Source organism: Equus przewalskii, chromosome 1 (genome assembly GCF_037783145.1).
Source record: "Equus przewalskii isolate Varuska chromosome 1, EquPr2, whole genome shotgun sequence".
In the NCBI taxonomy this organism is placed as follows: domain Eukaryota; kingdom Metazoa; phylum Chordata; class Mammalia; order Perissodactyla; family Equidae; genus Equus; species Equus przewalskii.
Window position 1 is genome coordinate 82,020,342 of NC_091831.1, and position 18,058 is coordinate 82,038,399.

General features: G+C 46.6%; 2 protein-coding genes across 15 annotated transcripts in view; one reads left to right on the forward strand and one right to left on the reverse strand.

Annotated features, from left to right (window-relative positions):
- The window catches only part of WDFY4 (WDFY family member 4), a 301,239-nt gene that overhangs the window by 46,353 nt on the left and 236,828 nt on the right, over window positions 1–18,058 (reverse strand). The gene's annotated exons all lie outside the window — the stretch shown is intronic.
- The window catches only part of LRRC18 (leucine rich repeat containing 18), a 29,950-nt gene that overhangs the window by 1,379 nt on the left and 10,513 nt on the right, over window positions 1–18,058 (forward strand). The window contains exons 2-3 of one of the 8 annotated variants that reach the window (XM_070615464.1): window positions 2,183–2,700; window positions 5,268–5,382. The exons of 1 other annotated variant lie outside the window; for it this stretch is intronic. The gene's annotated coding sequence lies outside the window, so the exon portion shown is untranslated. Of the gene's footprint in view, window positions 1–2,182; window positions 2,701–3,118; window positions 3,303–5,267; window positions 5,383–18,058 lie in introns of those variants that run through there. 6 more of the 8 variants (XM_070615452.1, XM_070615484.1, XM_070615488.1 and 3 more) reach the window with 6 other exon arrangements.

An 18,058-nucleotide genomic window follows, 5' to 3' on the forward strand; every position in this document is an offset into this window, starting at 1 on the left:
GCAGAGCAGCCTGAGGGGGCCTTCCGAGGCGGGGCTAGCCCAGGCCACGGTGTCTCTGCCAAGAGATTCCTCATCTGGCTGGAGGCTGCACCCTTTCAGCCCAGGAAGGGATGGCATCTGGGGAGAGTCTCTGTCCAGCCTCCTCCTCACCTCTGGGACTAGGGGGCCAGGGCTAGTCTTTAGGCACCCGGAAAATAACCTGGCAGACTGCCAAGGAGGCCCCACTGGACAACTGGGGCTTCTGAGCTCAAGTGGACACATTGCACAATCCTGCGGCCTCTCAGAGTCTCTTGTGTGTTTCCCATTTGCAAAACAGTATGAGAGCACAGTGAAATGGGCTGATGAAGGACTGAGAGGTGTTAAGAAAGCACAAACCACACTGAGAAGAAAACTCACTCATCTTGCCCACTGGGAGTGTGTGTCTGCTAATGGGTTTGGGCTATGTCTCAGGCCAGGGCGAGTGTTGGCCGGCGTCCTGCCCAGACCCTCACCCCGGCAGGCTCCAGGACAGGGAGCACGTGTGCTGAATGGTGTTGGGGAGGCAGTATGAGGCATGAGCAGAGTGTTCCATGAGGAGCCAAGAAACTGGTAATAGAAACACACTCTCTCCCCTTCTTGTTCTCTGCAGAAGCAAATTTCAGTTAGCCTAGTTTTCAGATCTAGGTTGTAGGTCAATAGAAATCCATGAAGAGATGGATGTTCTTGCAAACCAGAGAGTCCCTCTGTATTAGCAAGATATTCACGCTTTCTGTTATAACTTCCTGACTTTCTACCTTTCTCTAACATGTAGAAATCTCGCACGCAGTTCTAGACCTAATAATAACAATAATGTCAAATGCATTGCAGATTGCAAAGACTTTTTGCCTATTGTCTGATTTTCACAAAGACCCAGTAAGGCAGCCTTTATCTCCATTTACAGATGAGGAAATGGAAGTGTGGGGTGAAGGGGTGGCATGCAGACTAGGGAAGGTCATGATGGCTTGCTGGAGCCACCCCAAGGTACCCATGAACGCCCCCCACACCGGGCTGCGCCAAATACCTGCGGGACCAAATCTTGACCCAGGGCCCTGACTCCAAAGACAAGCTCTTGCCTCTGAAGGGGAAAAGAAAACAAAAGCAAACAGAAAGAGACAACAATCTCAGTTCTGGCTGGATTAGAAGGCAGTTACCTGACAAACTAGTAATTTGTGTATGTTTGGAGTTAAGAAATGAGCATTACCAAAGTTACTAAAATCTTATTGCATCTCTATGCCATAAACAGGACGCTGTACCTGTATTAAAATTCTGGATGGTTACGCAACAAGAAGTTACCTCCAGATGCTGAAATTGAGCAGCTTCAATTTTTATAATGTTTCATGTATCTGCATTTTAAAATGTATTTATATGCTTGTGTATTTTCTTCTTTAAAATACTGATTTAATTTTTGCTTATCTGTGTTTTATGGTTTTCATGTTATTTTCTAATTTAAATTATGTGCTTTTATGAATATTCTAATTAGAAATCCACTAGGTAGTAGGATTTCAGGTAATTTTTAATTTTCTACTTATCTTCATTTGCTAGTTGTTTTAAATCCATTCATTGTCTAAATTAAATGATCGATTTTATTTTAGTTTTGGATTAAGTGATGGTGTTCATGTATTTAAAATTTTTATAGTTATCTATATTTTCAATTTAATGATTTATTATATCTTTATTTTTTAATTTAAACTATTGCACTTTGCTTTTTGTACTTTCCAAAATTTTTACTGCTTGGACTAATTTTGCAATTCAAATTATTTATTTGTTAATTGCTTTATTTATTTCCTCATTCTATGTGGGTAGTGCAGTTTAGAATATTTGTATATTTTTATTTCTATACATACATTCTCTAATTTTTCTATGTTATTATTTGCATAATTTTAATATTTAGCTTTTTTGGCCAATTTTCACAATTTCTGGAAATTTAATTTAAAGGAAAAAACTGAGCAAAAAGACTATAATAAATGCACAAATATATTCACTGCTGCCTTATTCACGATAGCATCAAATTAGAAACAACGGGGAAAGTAAAAAAGTCCGTGAGATTCAGTATGACTCATTCAAAATGTAGATTTTAGAAACTACAGCATTTAAGGAAAATATTAATTAGGAAAAATGATTACAGAACTGATTTTTATGACCATTATAACCTCTCTGATTTAAGAGTGTAAAACGAATACAAAGAGAAAACTGCAAGAAAAAATTCAATCCAAATAAACAAACAGATAAAAGACAGCCCTCTCAAGATCCCAAAGCACAAAGAAATGTTTGGACAAATTACAAAGAAGTTGAATGATGTTTCTTGGGACTCAATGTTATGGACGTAAGATATTTGGCCCTTGAAAGAGGCAAGCGTGGCTTTTCCCCTTCTGTTGTCAGTGTCTGCTTCGGCGGTTGCCATGGAGATCGGCTCAGGGCTGGTACACAAGCCTCTGGCTGCACTGCTAGGGGAGCCCGGAGAAAAGTGATTGCGAGCATCCCGGGGGGCCAGGCCGGGCCCCCTCCCCAGGGAAGCAGACCAGGCCTGCTGGAAGTCTGGGTGTCCTGGAGACCCTTGCAGCCACTGTGTACTTTCACCTTGCAGGCTGGCGTCAAGATTATGCTAATTAAGTCCCCGTCTCAGTGTCTTGTTGCCTGGTGACAAAGTTTCACAGCTGAGGAGGAGGAACTGAGACGACCAGGGTGAGTGTTTCTCTGGTGGCAGCACTGCATTTATGGATTTACTTTAACTTTCCCAAACAAGCACTTCAAACTCTGCTTTTCTCTCTCCTCCTTTGAGTGAGCAACTCTGGAAATGCCAGTTTTCCTTGCGTGCCTTGATTACAAACCCCAGACTCGCGCTAATTTGTTATTTAGGCAAGGAGGCAGCTGGCCCTGAGCCCCGGGCAGGAGAGGCAGCTGGCTGGGTCCCAGCCGGGTGTCAGTGGGGGGCCTGGGCCGCGGGTGAGCTTGTGAAGGTTGGTGTTCGAGTCCGGGGGCTCTGGGGCACACTCTATCCTCTTTCCAAAGTCTGGGTCTCCTTGAGCGTTTTGCTGCTCCACAAGCAGGTGGAGACTGCTGTTGGAACTGCTTCTTCACCCAACCGGTTCCCCCTCTACAGAAACTGCAAAGGGCACGCTCACTCACTCAGGAGGCTGGAGCCTGCCCTGTTCAGGCAACTTCAGCAGACCTCGCTGACGGCTGCGAACCGTAGTGGGGTTTGGGGCTCAGTCCGTCTTTTCAGAAGTCTGGAGGCACACCCCTCCCAGGGGTTATCCGGAACACTGGAACCCACTAACAAGTGGGTAAGTCCGGGCTGGGCGGGGCCTTGCAAGGAGAGACTCTTCATGGAACATACTAGAACACACACCTCATGTCCCTATTTCCATGACAGGTATAAGGGGAAAAGGTCAGCCTCCCTATTTTGAGTCTTTGTGGCTTTGAACAAGCTACTTGGCTTCTCTGAGCCTCCGTTGCTGTATCTGTTCAGTGGGGATGAAAATCAGGTGGCTGTAAGAATTACTTATAATGTCTGTAAAACGCCTGGCCTAGAGTAGGTGGTCAGCATGATCCAGACACACAGTCTAAAGGCAGGAACCTAATTTAAATGTGTTAAAAACTACGTAGTGTCCTTGCTTTGTGAAGGGTCTAGGTTCCTGGTACATTTGCAAACCATACGGCTGATATGCAAACTGAGTACTGAGGACCAGCTTCCATGCAATGAAAGATCAGGAAATGTGTACAAAGTTGCACATCTAAGGAAGGACTGAGCTGTGACTGGGCTTCAAGCTGGGTACGCTGCACGTCTTCTGGACTTGACCCTCAGTGTGGAGGGGAGAAAGGAGCTGCAGAGACAGCCGCTGTCCACTCTGCAGAGTGCCTGAGCCCCCTGGTCTAGAGACCGACTTTTAGGGCCTAGGGTTTGGTGGCTCCAGCTTCCTCTTGGGGCTCCATGGGTCTCCCCCTGCTGCCTGACACTCCTTGGCTGGCAATGCTACCAAGAGCTGAGGGTGACTTCATGCTCTTTCCCTCCACCCATCATCTGGGTGATGGGAGAGTCAAAGCTAGGTGATGTGTTCTGGTCCCTGGTACCCCTAGGACACAAGCTATACAACTGGGCCACATCCCCCTCCAAATGGGCATGATGGCTACCCTCTTGCACAACCCATTGCCACTTTTCAACTGTCAATCTCTCTACCAGTGTCACGTAATAGAAGTTATGTCAACCCCCAGGGCTGGGTCTCATAACACACGTTTGCTTTCTTTTTGGTGAAGGATGAGCCTTAAGGATGGGGCTGGACTGGACTAGGATATAAGTTCCCAGAGAATCTAGCTCAGTTTAAGCCATGTCTAGAAAACATGATGAGCCAGGAGCCTGTCAGCCCAGAGAGCCAAATTTATCACAGGGCCTTGTCAAGCCAAACTTTCAGGGAAAAACCAAATGGCAGTGAAACCCACAGACAAGGGAGCTGAGCAGAGGCTGGCTCTGCTTGACTATCATATGACTCTGACAGGGACACGATCTGGAGGCTCAGTGCTTTATGGGTAAAGCGGATGGATGGATTATTTATGCACTTATCTCATTTAATGCCCTTGGACATAAAGGTAGCACTCAATACAAAGAGGAAAAGTATATAGAAAACGCCCAGAAATGTCAGCCTGCTCTTGCCTTTACTCTTTGACCCACACATGCAATTCAGAAGACCGTCCATTGATTTTGCTCCCACCACATATCCTGAATATGTACACACTTGGTGCAGGCTCCCATCCTCTCCTGCCTGCAGCTGGCCTGTCTTTATCTACTCTCGCCTCCCCATCTCTGCTGGCTTCCCAGCAGCCAGGGTACTCCTTCTAAACTTCCGCATGGCCCCCCTCATGCAGCCCCTGCCCTGTCCTCCTCATCTACCCTCTCCTTGCCATCTCCGCACTAGCCACCCCAGCAGCTCCCTTTTCTTAAACACCCTCAGCTCCCTGCCATTGTTAGGATTTTGCACCTAGGACGCCCACTATCTGGGGTGTTCTTCCTCAAATCCTCCTGTGTGGCCTCTGCTTAAAGGCTCTGCACAAGGGTCACCTCAGAGAGGACGTCCCCAACCCTCTCAGTCTAAATTAGCACCCTCCTCCCCACACAATATTCTCTCCTGAGCCTGGGCATTCCCCTGCACACCGTCAGGTTTTATTTTTTGCAGGGCATTTACACCAACTGAAATGATTTTCGGTCTTTCTGTTTGTTTTGTTTTTATTGTTTGATTTGCTTTTTCCTAAAATAGGAGTTTTTTGAAAAACACAACGATGTCTGTCTCATTCACCGCGTATCTCCCGACCTGATCCTGACTTACAGAATGCCTCAAGCACAAATTGTTGAATGAATGAATGATTAAGCAAGTGAGTCGCTTGGGCTGTAGCAAGCTCTAGAGGTTAAAAATGGACAAAGGTATAGTCAACTCTACAAGTGGCCATTCTCTTTCTTTTTATTATTATTAATAATTGGTGTTTAAAAGGTTGCAAAGACTTTGTGCTGGGGAATCAGCAAAGATTATTCCACAAGTCCTACATCTGGGATTAATGACCAGTGGGTAGTGTCCTGAGGCTACTAATCGGAGGGAGGCGATTGATGTGGTGCTGTCTGGTGCACCTGTCAGCCTTTTTTTCTCTTGTGAAGGCACTGACTGCAGGAGCCAGATGACCAGTCACTGAGTACCCACTGCATGCTAGTCATCGCCTCATTTACTCTTCATAACCACCTGCCATTTTCTAACCCATATTGCAGATTGGTAAACTGAGCTAATGATTAAGACCAGGTTGGCCGTGAAGGTGGGATGGAGCCCCGTTCGATTGGTCTCAAAGCCCCCTCACTCCCCACTGCCCACGTGCCTGCCTTCTATTGAAATTTGTATACGCAACAGGAAAGGAACAGAGAAAATGGCTGATAGCTGGGCACTGCCCCTCTTTGGAAGATGCTGAAGAGCTGCCCATACTAAACCAAGTGCTGGCTGCCTTGCTTGCCATCGTCTGCACCGTTCCTACCAAGTTATATCCATTTGCCCAAAGTCATCAGAAAATGTCTCCCTCTCATTGGTGACAGTGTTGAATGCTTCACTAATAGCTCCAGGTAAGCCTGATAAAGGCTGGAGGAGGAAAGGGGAATCTGAACAGAGGAATTATTTCTACTGAAAATATTTAAGATTAGAAGACACAGCGTTTTTGAAAGACAGGTGCCTTACATACAAGCAATGAACCCCAAATTGCCCTTTTGCACCCTCTATCTTGAAGCATCCCTTAAAAATAAGACCGTGGTCCTTCTAATGCCCTTCGCCTCTGGATGGAGAAAGTTCAGCCACTGTTTAAATAGATATCCTCCCCCACATTGCACCATATTGCGGCCACCCACACAGGAAGGGCGATGTGGTTTGTATATCACAGTCATCTGTGCTTGACTGAGGGTTTTCAGTGCCGTGGAGGGTTGTTGGCTCTGAGAGAACATCTCTGGAGGGAAACAAGGATGGCTTCCTGAGGCTGCCTACCTCCTCCCCTTCCAAGCCCCCTCTCAGCAAGACCAGGCTCACAGATGATGGGGGACAGCGTGAGGCTGCCTCAGACGACCCGACTGTCCACCGCCAGCCCAATCCATGTGGCTGCAGTTGGCGGGGACGCCTCTTGGGTGTTCTTCAACATCCTCTGCAGCTGCCGCCAGGCAAATGAGGACTCTCAATGAACAACCATCACCACCAGCGCCATTACTAAGCACCTCCCACACCCCAAGCTGTTTCTCCTCGCATTGCCCCCTTTACCTGAGGGAACTGAGGCTCAGAGAGGGACCAGGGCTGGTCCAAGGTCACACGTCAGGAAGAAGTGGGAAGCCAGGATGTGAGCCAGGCTTGTCCACCACACACCTCTCGCCCTCGACATACGTGGACGTATGTGGTCCCTTCTTGTCTTTGTCCAGGGAATGTTTTCCCAGATTTCCCTCTTTGACCCAATGATGCCCAACATTTAAAAATCTCTCTCTTACACACACCTTATTTTAAACAGGCTGGCATGAGTGACTTCAAAGAATTCACGCAATTGGAAAGGAAGTGGAACTCGGTGTGTGTATGTATGGATGTGTGTTCGTAACTTTCTTTCCTGATTGGAAGTAGATTTCATATCTATTGCAGACAATTTGGAAACTACATAGACATGTAAGAAAGAAGTAAAAATAATCGGATACCATAATATCAGAGAGCATTCCTACTAATATCTGGGTATTCTTTCCTTCCATCCTTTTTCTGCAGGTGTGAGTATGTGCATGCCCATGAGAGCACTGGGGTCATATGTACATAGAATTTTTTTGATAGCATTATATCTTAAAAATGTTCCCTTTCAGCATTTTTGGAAAACAATGTTTTTGTTTTGTTTTAGTTACTGTTTAATATTTATTTCCCTCTGTGACTACACAGTAATTGTTTAATCTATTGTCCATTGTTAGATATTTGGGTTGAGTCCATTTGTTTTTATTATTTTAAATGGCATTGCCATAAACATATTGATGCAGAACGTTTTGTTCTTATTTCCTGAAGAGAGATGCTTAGAAGTGGAATCTATGCTTCCCCGCTGGCCAGGGTCCCCATGTCTCCCCAGGTCCTCAGCTCCATCTCCTCAGCCCCCTTGCTTGAGCCCATCCCTTGACCCTTGCACTGCTCCATTTCTAAAGCTTTTCTTTCCCTTTGGCCAATTAAATCCAAGTTAATCCAATTAAAATGACCTCATTGTGATATCACTAACCCTCTTCCCAGCCTCTTAGCACACTCATTCTCACAGCCGAGCAATTCTTCGCACTGTTATATGCATCCACCTGGGAAGAGTCCATGTCATCATGTCGTTCCCCTCTCCTCTCCACCCAGACCTCTCCCTTAAAACATATTCCACATGTTCTGGAAATCCTTTCGAAGGAGGCAGAAAAACAAAGGGTCAAGTTGATTCCAGAGCAGCTGATTACAACCTGTGAAATCTGGGACAAAGCTTTTGTCCCAGACCTTTCCTAGGGCACAGGAAGTGGGACTGACCTTGTTAAGCACCTAAAATTCGTTCATTCAAGCAAGATCGACTGAGAGCCTACTGTGTGCCAGGCACTGGGACGCCTCAGTGGACAAGACAGATGAAGAGCTCTGAGCTCAGATGCTGGTCAGGGAGGAGAGTGAGGGACGATAAAAATACACATAACAAGTAAGTTAGAAATATGACATTATAAAATACATTTAGGTGCTAAGTGCGATGGAAGAAAGTACAGCCTACCTGGAGGATCTGCAGGTGCTGGGGGTCGGTTTGCATCGTTAGTTGGGGGCTCAGGGCAGGCTGAGAAGGTAAAAACTTACCCAAAACTTTGAAGGAGGTGAACAGATCAGTCCAATAGATATCTGAGAGAAGAACCTTCCAGAAGAATGAAACAGTTGCAGCAAAGGCCATAAGGAGGAGCTTGCCGGGCATGTTAGAGGAACAGCCAGTGAGTCCCAGTGGCTGATGTGGCGTGAGCGTTGGGGCGAGTGGTGGGGAACCCCTCAGAGAGACTGGGGCAAGCCATGGGGGCCACCAGTAAGACTCCGGCCCTTCCTTGGGTGACACGGGAGTCACTGGAGGGCTGTGAGCCACAATGGGACGTGCTGTGATAGAAATTCTCTAGCTGCTGTGTTGAGAACAGACTGCAGAGGGACAAAGACACACACAGGAGAACAAGGCAGGGGGCTACTGGGAGCATTCCCATGAGGAAAGGGAGCACCCAGCCCAGGGTGGCACCTGGGGAACGGGCGGATTCTGGATATATTCCGAGTGCAGAGTCAGCAGAATTTCCTGACAGATTGAACATTGAGAGTAAGAGGAAAGGTGGTGTCGAGTGGGATGCCACAGATTGGGGTCTGAACACCCGTGAGATGCCGCTGTTGTCAGCCCGGCTGGAGGCGGCTGCGGGTGGAGCTGGCTGACAGGGAGCTCAGTTTTGGATGCGCTGAGCGAGGTGTCTTCATAGCACAAGCAGAAATGTTGAGTAGGCAGTAAGATACGGAAGTCCAGAACTGGGGGAGACATGCAGGCAAGAAACAAAAGTTGGGGAGTCATTCGTGTCTAGATGCATTTAAAGAAATGAGACGAGGGGAGATCACCAAGCGATCAAGTGTAGACCAGCAAGATGAGTGTAGACAGAGAGGAGGAGCAAGTAGCTTGGCCATGGCCCCCTCGGAGCACGTGGCAGAGGCAGCTTCTAACCCAGCCTGGTCAACTCCTTGCCATGTCTGGGCTATTTCCACTGGCCCCAGTGCCCCACTCAGTGGACTGGATGTATGGGGTCTGGCACACGGTAGCTTCCTGGTGGACCCCGGACCCCATCTGGGAGCACACACTTCACGGCGAGGTGCCAGCCCAGTACAGGCCTATGGCTGATGCCAGCCTCAGGGCTGGGATTCCTTCTGTCTCAGGCAGACGTTAGAGAGGCAAGGGCATGGCCATGTCTGTGATCCCCTTGGGGGAAGTGTAGGGGCTGGCCTTCTCTCCTTGGTTTGACATGTGCTGGGGACTTTTCTCACAACAGTTAGAGTATTATTTGAAAAATAAGCCAGATCATGTCTGTCCTCTTTTTTTTTTTTAATTGTTCCTCTGGCCTTCCTTCTTCCCTCCCTTCCTCCTCCCTCCTTTCCTCTATCTTCTCCCCTCCTCTCCCCTTCCTTCCTTCTTTCCTTCCTCCCTTCTCTCCCTCCCTCTTCCCTCCTCCCTTCCATGTTCCTCCTTCCTTCTCCCCCTCCTCTTCCGGTCCCTCCCCTCAGCCACCGGGCCTTTCCACCTGCTGTTTCCCCTAACTGAAACACCCTCCCTGACTCCCTGAGTCCTCATTTCCTTCAACCTCTGCTCAGATGTCTTCTTCTCAAAGAGGCACCTCCCCACCCCCCAAAGAGTGCATCCCCAACACCACTCTGACCTCTTTTGTCCTGCCTCTTTCTCTTCCCGGCACTCACGGCCACCCTGCGGTATATGTTTGTTTGCTCTTGTGCATCTCCTCTTCTAGAACGGGAGCAGGGCCTTCATTTTGTTTGCTGCACAAAACAGCACCTCGTCCATAGTCCTTATCCAACACGTATTCTTGATGAATGAATGAATTCCAAAGGGCCGTGGAAGGTTCTGCTGTTCCCTTAAAGTTGATCCTCAGGCATCTCCTTAAGGTATCTCATATGTCACAACCTCACAGGTGGGCAGACTTACAGCAAAGCCCCTTGGAGCTGGGGGCTGTCCTACAGCAGATGGGGGTCCCACACAGGGGTAGCCACCAGCGTACGCCACCTGGGTACACTGGGTTCTGCACGTTGTATCCACCCCTCAGCAAGTTCTCACTGGGCCAGATGGGGTCATGGTGCAAAAAGAATGCACACACCGCAGGGCACTTGAGGAGAAATGCCCCCAACTCTGCGACCCTGGGGGGGGCTGTGCCTCAAAGGAGCCATGTCTCCCTGTCCTCCAGGATAAAGTCACCTAAAACCTAAAGGGGAGGCAGGGATGCGGCAGTAAGGAAGCATGCTAGGCCATGGAGTCTAATCGGGTTTCTGTGCACTTGGAATCTGGAGTCCTGGCTCCACTGTTGATGGGTTATGCTCCCTTCCGTGTCACACTCCCGCCCTGGCCTCCACTCGACGCACAAAGTCACCCTGCCCCCGCCCTTCAGAAGCAGCACTTTATTACCCTAGTTACAGAAGTGGGAGCTGAAGCTCAGTGGGGCTCAGGAGACTGTCCAGGGTCACCCGGATGGTCACTGGGGAGCTGGGAGGCAACCCATGTGGGTCTAAAGGCCCTGTAACTTCCCGCTGCCAAGCCACTTCTCTGAACTCCAGTTCCCTTCTCTGCAAGCGTGGCCGTGGCCGTGGGAGACGATGCGGTAGTGTCTGTCTGACAACAGCAGCACTTAAACCATGTTGGTTGAGACAGAATTAACGCTCAGCTCTTGGGGGTTAAAGGTGCCAGCACTGACCCTGGTTCTTCCGTTTTGCCACGTGTTGAAGTTGGTTTGTATGCTTTGAACGTGTTGGTTCATGAACAAGGCCGTTTCTAGTCTGTTAAACTAATAATCTTAATATTTTACTTTAATTGTAAGGCAGCTATTCCCTTTTGTTCGTTTAACAAATCCAATTAAAACGGAGTGCATTCAGGATTACAAAATAGATGCTATTAAACCAATAGGAAATCATCATCTTTTGTTATTGGGCCCTGTGACCCCCTGGGAACTTTTGCTCCAAATAAAAGTTGAATTCTTATTATCCTCCAGGGGGCAGGGGCCGGTGTGACCGATCACGGCTTCCCAGGCAGCACAAGAGGAGGGCCACACTGTGCTAAGAGTGGAGAAGTAAATAATAGTAGGGGGAGACAAAGCAATCCACGCCTAACTTCCCAGTAAGCTCCTCAGAGCTGCATTGACCAGATATCCAGATGACAGCCAAATGAAGCCAGCCTGCTCATTCCCGCATAGACACTCTGTGTGCCGCAGCTCTGGCGTCATGGGAAGAGCGCGCCACCCAGAAGCTCTGGAATAAGGGGAGCTGTGTGACCTTGGATATACCACTTTACACCCGCCCCACCCCCCAGCATCCTTATCTTTGGGTGGGAGGGTACTCCCACCTCAAGAAAGAGTTGTGAGCACTGAATGAAACGGCAAATGGGAGGTCGGCTTGTGAAGGAGAAGGTGTGGTGTGCCTCTAAGGGCTGATGTCAAGCATGTGTGTGGGGGCGGGTGGACAGCATCATAGAGCCGACACACGGAGCCGCCCTGCGGTTTGGGAATAGCGGAGGTGCATCTTACAGGCGTTAGATTTTAAAGTGAGCCCACGTGGTGAAAATCAAACTTCAGTGGCCTGCATACAGCCCCTCAGGGCCACTGCACAGCCAGTAGCCCCCAGGGCAGAAGAGAGCCCCGTCTCTGGTGAGCACCTGGGAATGCCGTGGGCTAATGTGCTGGGGCCACGCTGGATGAAAAACTCGTGTCTTCACACTGTTGTCACATTCATTGTGGCAAGAAGCTCACACCATGGGGACCCATGGGGATTGCAGGGACTAAGGGACAACAGATTTCCTGTCTCCATCACTGCCACAACTGGCTGGTGGCATTACACGTACTCTTGAAATTGTTTCTCTCCCTCATTGCCAATCTCCAAGCAGTTAGATGACTCCATTAATGCTATTAACATATCTTTAAAATTCATATTATCCAGATATATTTAGATATATACATACATATATGTGTCTGTGATAATGAGCAGCTACACGCTGGCCCCTGGGCAGTGGAGTAGACGGGCAATGGGCCGAGCTGAAATGGTTGTTCAGGGATCCTGATGTGCATGTGGTCCCTCCAAAAGGCCAGTGGAACATCTGTATTCCTGACCCCTGCAGGACTGTGACCAAAGATTGCATCTCCTCCCCCTCACTCTCCAAGTGGAGCAGCTGTTTCAGCCGGCGTGCTCACCATTCCCCTTTGAGCTGCCGGCGGGAGAGCGCCATTGCTGGTCCCTGGCTAACCCGTGCCAGATTAGAATGGACCTGAGCTAGTGTTGGTCACTCAGAGTCTGAGGACTCGGTGACACTCTGGTTCCAACGTCAGAGAGCCTGTGGGTGACCAAAACCGGCAACACACCTTTCTGGGGACGTACCAGGCAGGCAGCTTTAATTTTCTGTGACAGAGGTGGCTTGCGCCGAGGGAGCGCTAGGATTCCAGAATGCCTGCCCCTCCTTGGAGTCAGTGGGGACAGCAATGTGCCCCCAGGAGGAGGCATCTCCTCCTGCGAGAGCAAAGGCTACAGAAGGAAGAGAGACAAGGATCGTGGAAAGATCCTAACCTTTGGTAGCAGACACATCTAGGTTTGATTTTGGCTGTGCTGGGATGTCTGTGTGAACTTGGGGAAGTCGCTTGACCTCTCTGAGCCTCAATTTTCTTATGTGAGAATTAGGATTTAGCCTTACATAGTTGCCGTGGAGGTGAGAGACACAGGAAGGGCTCGGCAGCAGGCCTGCCACAGTTAACTTTGGTACACATCATCTGAGTGAATGACGGTGAGTGGCTCTTGACATTAGGCAGCATTTCTGAAATGATGTCGGAAACCCCCATAACCGTGAGGTCCCTGGAAGACACCACCCCTGCTGTCTCGTCTCTCTCCTGCCCATCATCCTTGTCTGTCCATCAGCTCTGCCAAGTGTCTGCTGGAGCTATTCCTGTGAGCTCACAGAAATCTTTCTTCCTCTAGTCTGTCCCCTTCCTGGCAATCTGTCCTTCTGCCTACAGGAAAGACGGGTTGACATACCACAGCTGGTGGCATTTGCGGAAAAAATAAAAGCACTTCATGTTTATACCCCCAGGGAGTCTCTACTCCGAAAACCGGCTAACACTGTACAGCAAGTAGGAGAGCACAAGGTTCCTGGCCCAGAAGGGGTGCTGGACAAATGCTGATTGTTCCCCCAGCACAGACCAAGCCTGAGGCAGACATTAGTTCCTATTTCAGGGGCCTGGCCAGAGGTTCCATTCCCGCCCACTCCACAGACCGCCCCACAGTGACTACCCACATCCCCACCTGCCACGTGGCTTCCAGGGAAGGCCCAGCAGCTCGTTCTGGGAATGGGTGGAGGGCACGGGGAAGGAATTGAAGCCACATGGAAGTCACAGCAGAGGGGAGGCTGGCCTATTGTTACACGTCTAGTGAATGGGTCTCATGAGAGTTGGGAGAGAGAATAAATGCCATGACTTTTGAATGAGTGACTTGACTGAGGGAAGTTTGCCTTATTTCCCCTTAGGAGATGGCCCATAAGCAAAAGCTATTTCCCATCTCTATGGCATGAAGTCTGCTATGAAGTTAGTCCCAGGTACTGGCTGTGAAATGGCAGTGACTTTTGGGGTTTCAGTTCTGCCGTGTGTCCATCCTGTGTCTCAATGCATCAGTCAAAAGAGTGAAATAATTCCTGTGAGGTCAAATTAGCTAGATGTTTAAAGATATCGGATATATGCAAAGTCAGTCTTACTTAAAGATACAAAGATACATGAGTGTGAAGCACCAGATAAATTCTGTTATCACTGATCATGATGCTCTTACAATTGAAGACGCTTGCAAAGACTCTGATGGCATTAAAATATAGGTTGCCGTTACATTTTTAATTTAGATATCCACGGGGTGCCCCACCATGCTGTTTGATTCACAATGACTAGATGGAAAAATTAATTAGAAATTAAAGTCAAACCAACTGGTCCAGTTTTTCCAAAGTATAAAAACCAATTGTACAAAAGAGTATATTTCGAAACTTCTCGTATTTGGGCTTCTAAGCTGTTCATATGAAGTGAAACCTGTTATTTGTCTATCCTTCCACCCATCCATCCATCATTCTATCCACCCATCCATCTATCCAGCCATCCATCCATTCATCTGTCTATCCATCTATCTATCCATCTGTTGGTTTATCTATTCATATCTCTTTGTCTCTATCACTGCCAGCTTCCTTATGGGTGCCGGTCCCACCCTGACTTGTGAGGAGTCTATGAATTGATAGTAACAGGCCATCTACCCAGTTTTAGTTGTATCAAAAGACCGTCTCTTTCACATTTCCTTTGTGAACACTTACGCTCCTACTCAATGGGCAGACCTGGGCAGGATGCTGACCATTCAGGTTTGAATGAGAGAAGGGATGTTCTTGTCTCTGGGGGCTCCTGGCACTCATCTGCTTCTAGTAGCACTCAGCAGCTTTGGGGGTCCAGATGGACCCAGAGTAGCCCAACATAGCCTGCCCTCCAGAAGCAAGAGCAAGGGTCCCAGCCAGGGAAGGCGGCCCTGAGAAGAGGCATGAGGAGGTGGCACCTGATCCTGCTTCATCTGGCCTGGGGCTGTCTGGGGACCCAGACAGACTGGGGAGGAGGTGAAGGGCAATATCCCAGCCAGCCCCTACTCTGACTTGTGAGTGATTAATAAGGAGGCTCAGAGCCAAGGGGTCTGTCAGAGGGAAGCTCCTTAACGGAGACAATCTGCAGACAGCTCCCGGCTGCTTCCTCCCCATCGTTCATCAGCGCTGGGAGGGCTTCCTCTCACGGTGTGGGTGGGCTGTAGGGGGCAGGCTCAGCTGAGTCCTGCCGACTGAGCTCCAGTCGACTGGAAGCACCCTTCCCATCCAGCGCCCCTCTAACCCGTGCTTAGCATGTTTGGCCTCCCTGAGCTGAACTTCATCTTAAATATAAGAAATACAAAAGACAGCCCAGGCTTTGGGGTGCTCCCGGGAATCCGGTGGCCAGCATCAGTCACAATCTAGATTTAGGTCTCTGAGTTTGGGGCCTGGCCCTGGGTATTGCTCACCTGCGTGACACAGGGGTTTGGTACATAGAAGGCTCTTGATACACTTGCTGAGGGAGTGAACAAATGAAAGAATGCAGGGATAAGCACATGGACTCAGCTTAAATTAGTCCCAACAGACTAATAGGGATCAGGGTCAAAGGAAACTTTACTATTTGTCCAGGCCCATGGGATAGAGCGACCAAATAAAATACAGAACTAGGCGATGTTTGAGACATATGCATACTAGAAGCTATCTGGTGTTTATCTGAAGCTCAAATTTAACTTGGAATCTTGTAATTTTATTTGCTAATCTAGTAACCCGACCGTGAGGAGTAGTCATTGATAAACACGATCAGAACACAGGCTCCCCCAATCTCTGTCCATCTTCTTTTTAATTAAGATTTTAACTCAAGCCAGTAGGACACTTTTTCTGGCACATCACCTTATGCATAGCTGTCCCCTGCAGAGTGAACATGCGCACATACATGGTTCCACTGCAGTGCTCACATGGTACACACGTGGATGCCCTTTATGGAGCAGAACAGGGCTGAGTGGGAGCATCAAAAGTCACAGACTTCAAAGCCAGGCTGAGCAAGCAGCCATAGTAAGAGTGACAGAAATAGAATATGGGGCCCCAAATATGTTTAAGGTTTTATGAAATTTTTTAATTTACCTACAGTAAAATTGTCTTTTTTTGTATACAGCTCTCGAAGCTCTAACATATAAACAGCTTCATGTAACTACGACCACAATCAGGATACAAGCAGTTCCAGTACCCCAGAAAACTCGCCGGGAGTCCCCACGCTCAAACTGCTCCCTTATAATCAAACCTTTCCCACCCCTAATTCCTGGTGACCATCCACCTGTTTTCTGTACCTATCATTGTGCCTTTTCCAGAATGTCATAGAAAGCAATCATTCACTATGTAGACTTTTGAGATTGGCTTCTGTTACTCAGCAAAATGCCTTTGAGATTCATCCAAGTTGTTATTCGCATCAGAAATTCATCCTCTTTATGCTTAATAGTATTCCATCATAAGGATATGCCACAATTTATTTATCCGCCCACCCACTGAAAGACATTTGTTTTTTTTTCTTCCTATTTTTGGCAATTATGAATAGAGAAACTATAAACGCATTGAACAAGTTTTTGCTTGTTCAATTGAATCTGAGTTTTTGTTTTTCTAGGGTAAATACCTACTTGGGGAAATGACAGGTCACATAATAAGTCTATGCTTAATTTTATAAGAAATTGTCAAACTATTTCTCAGAGTGATGGCAGCATTTTGAATTTCCATCAGCAATATATGAGTGCTCTAGCTGTTCCACATTATCACCGAATCTTCCTACTATTGGTTTTTATATTTTATTTTTTATTTTAGACATTCTAATAACTGTGTAGCGGTATCTGATTGTGATTTTAATTTGCATTTCCCTAGTGACTAATAATGTTGAGCAACTTTTTATGGGCTTATTTGCCAACCACATTACTTCCATGGGGAAATGTCTTAAATCTCTTGGGCATTTTTTTCATTGCATTGTTTACTTTCTTACTGTTGACCTTGAGTTCCTTATAGATTCTGGATACTCGTGCTTTGTTGGATATGTGATTTGCAAATATTTTCTTCCAGTCTGAAGATTGTTTTTTCATTCTTAACAGTTCTGGGTTTTGGTTTCGTTTTTACAGAGCAAAAATTTTATAATTTGTTGAAGTCTAATTTGTCAACATTTTCTTTTATGGATTGTACTTTTGCCTAACTCAAGGTCATGAAGATTTTCTCCTATGTTTTCTTTTAAAAGTTTAATGGTTTTACATTTTACACTCATATCTATGATCCATTTTGAGTTAATCTGAGTTAATTTCATTAGGTTGAGATTCAATTATTTTCATGATGTAACGAATTGTTCCAACATCATTTGTTGAAAAGTTTGTTTTTCCATCGAATTTCCTTTGAGCTTTTGTCAAAAACTGACTGATCCTACTGGCCAGATTTATGTGGATCTATTTCCGGGCTCTGTTTTCTATTTCACTGAGCTACATATCCTACCCTTCACCAATACCACAAGTTGTAATTACATGGGAAGTTTTAAAATAGAGAAGCATGAATCCTCCAATTTTCTTTTTCTTTTTCAAAATTCTTTCAGATTTCTAGTTTCTTTTCCTTTCAATATAAATTTTAGAATCAGCTCATTCATATGTACATATAATCCTGCCATAATTTTTATTGGAATCACATTGATCTTTAGATCAATTTGGGAAGAAGTGGCATCAAGATATCAAGTCTTCCCATTCATTAACATGGTATGTTTCTCTATTTAGTTAGATTTTCTTTGCTTTCTTTCATCAGTGTTTTGTAATTTTTATCAGGGAAATCCTGCAGATTCTTGTTACTTATGTGAAATACATAAGTATTTTATTTTTTGAAGCACCATTATTTTCAAATTTCAGTTTCCGCTTGTTCATTGCTACTATATAGAAATTCAGAGGGGTTTTGTATATTACCCTTGTATCCTGCTTTTGTTGCATACTGTAAGTTTTGATATGTTCTACTTTTATTTTTGTTCAGTTCAAAATATTTTCTAATTTCCATTGAGACTTCTCGGATTGACTCATGGATTATTTATAAATATGTTTAATTACTATTTGGAGATTCTCCAGTTATCATTCTGATATTGATTTCTAATTGAATTCCATTATTTTCAGAGAACATTGTTTGTGTGGTTTCTATTCATTTATATTTGTTAAGGATTGTT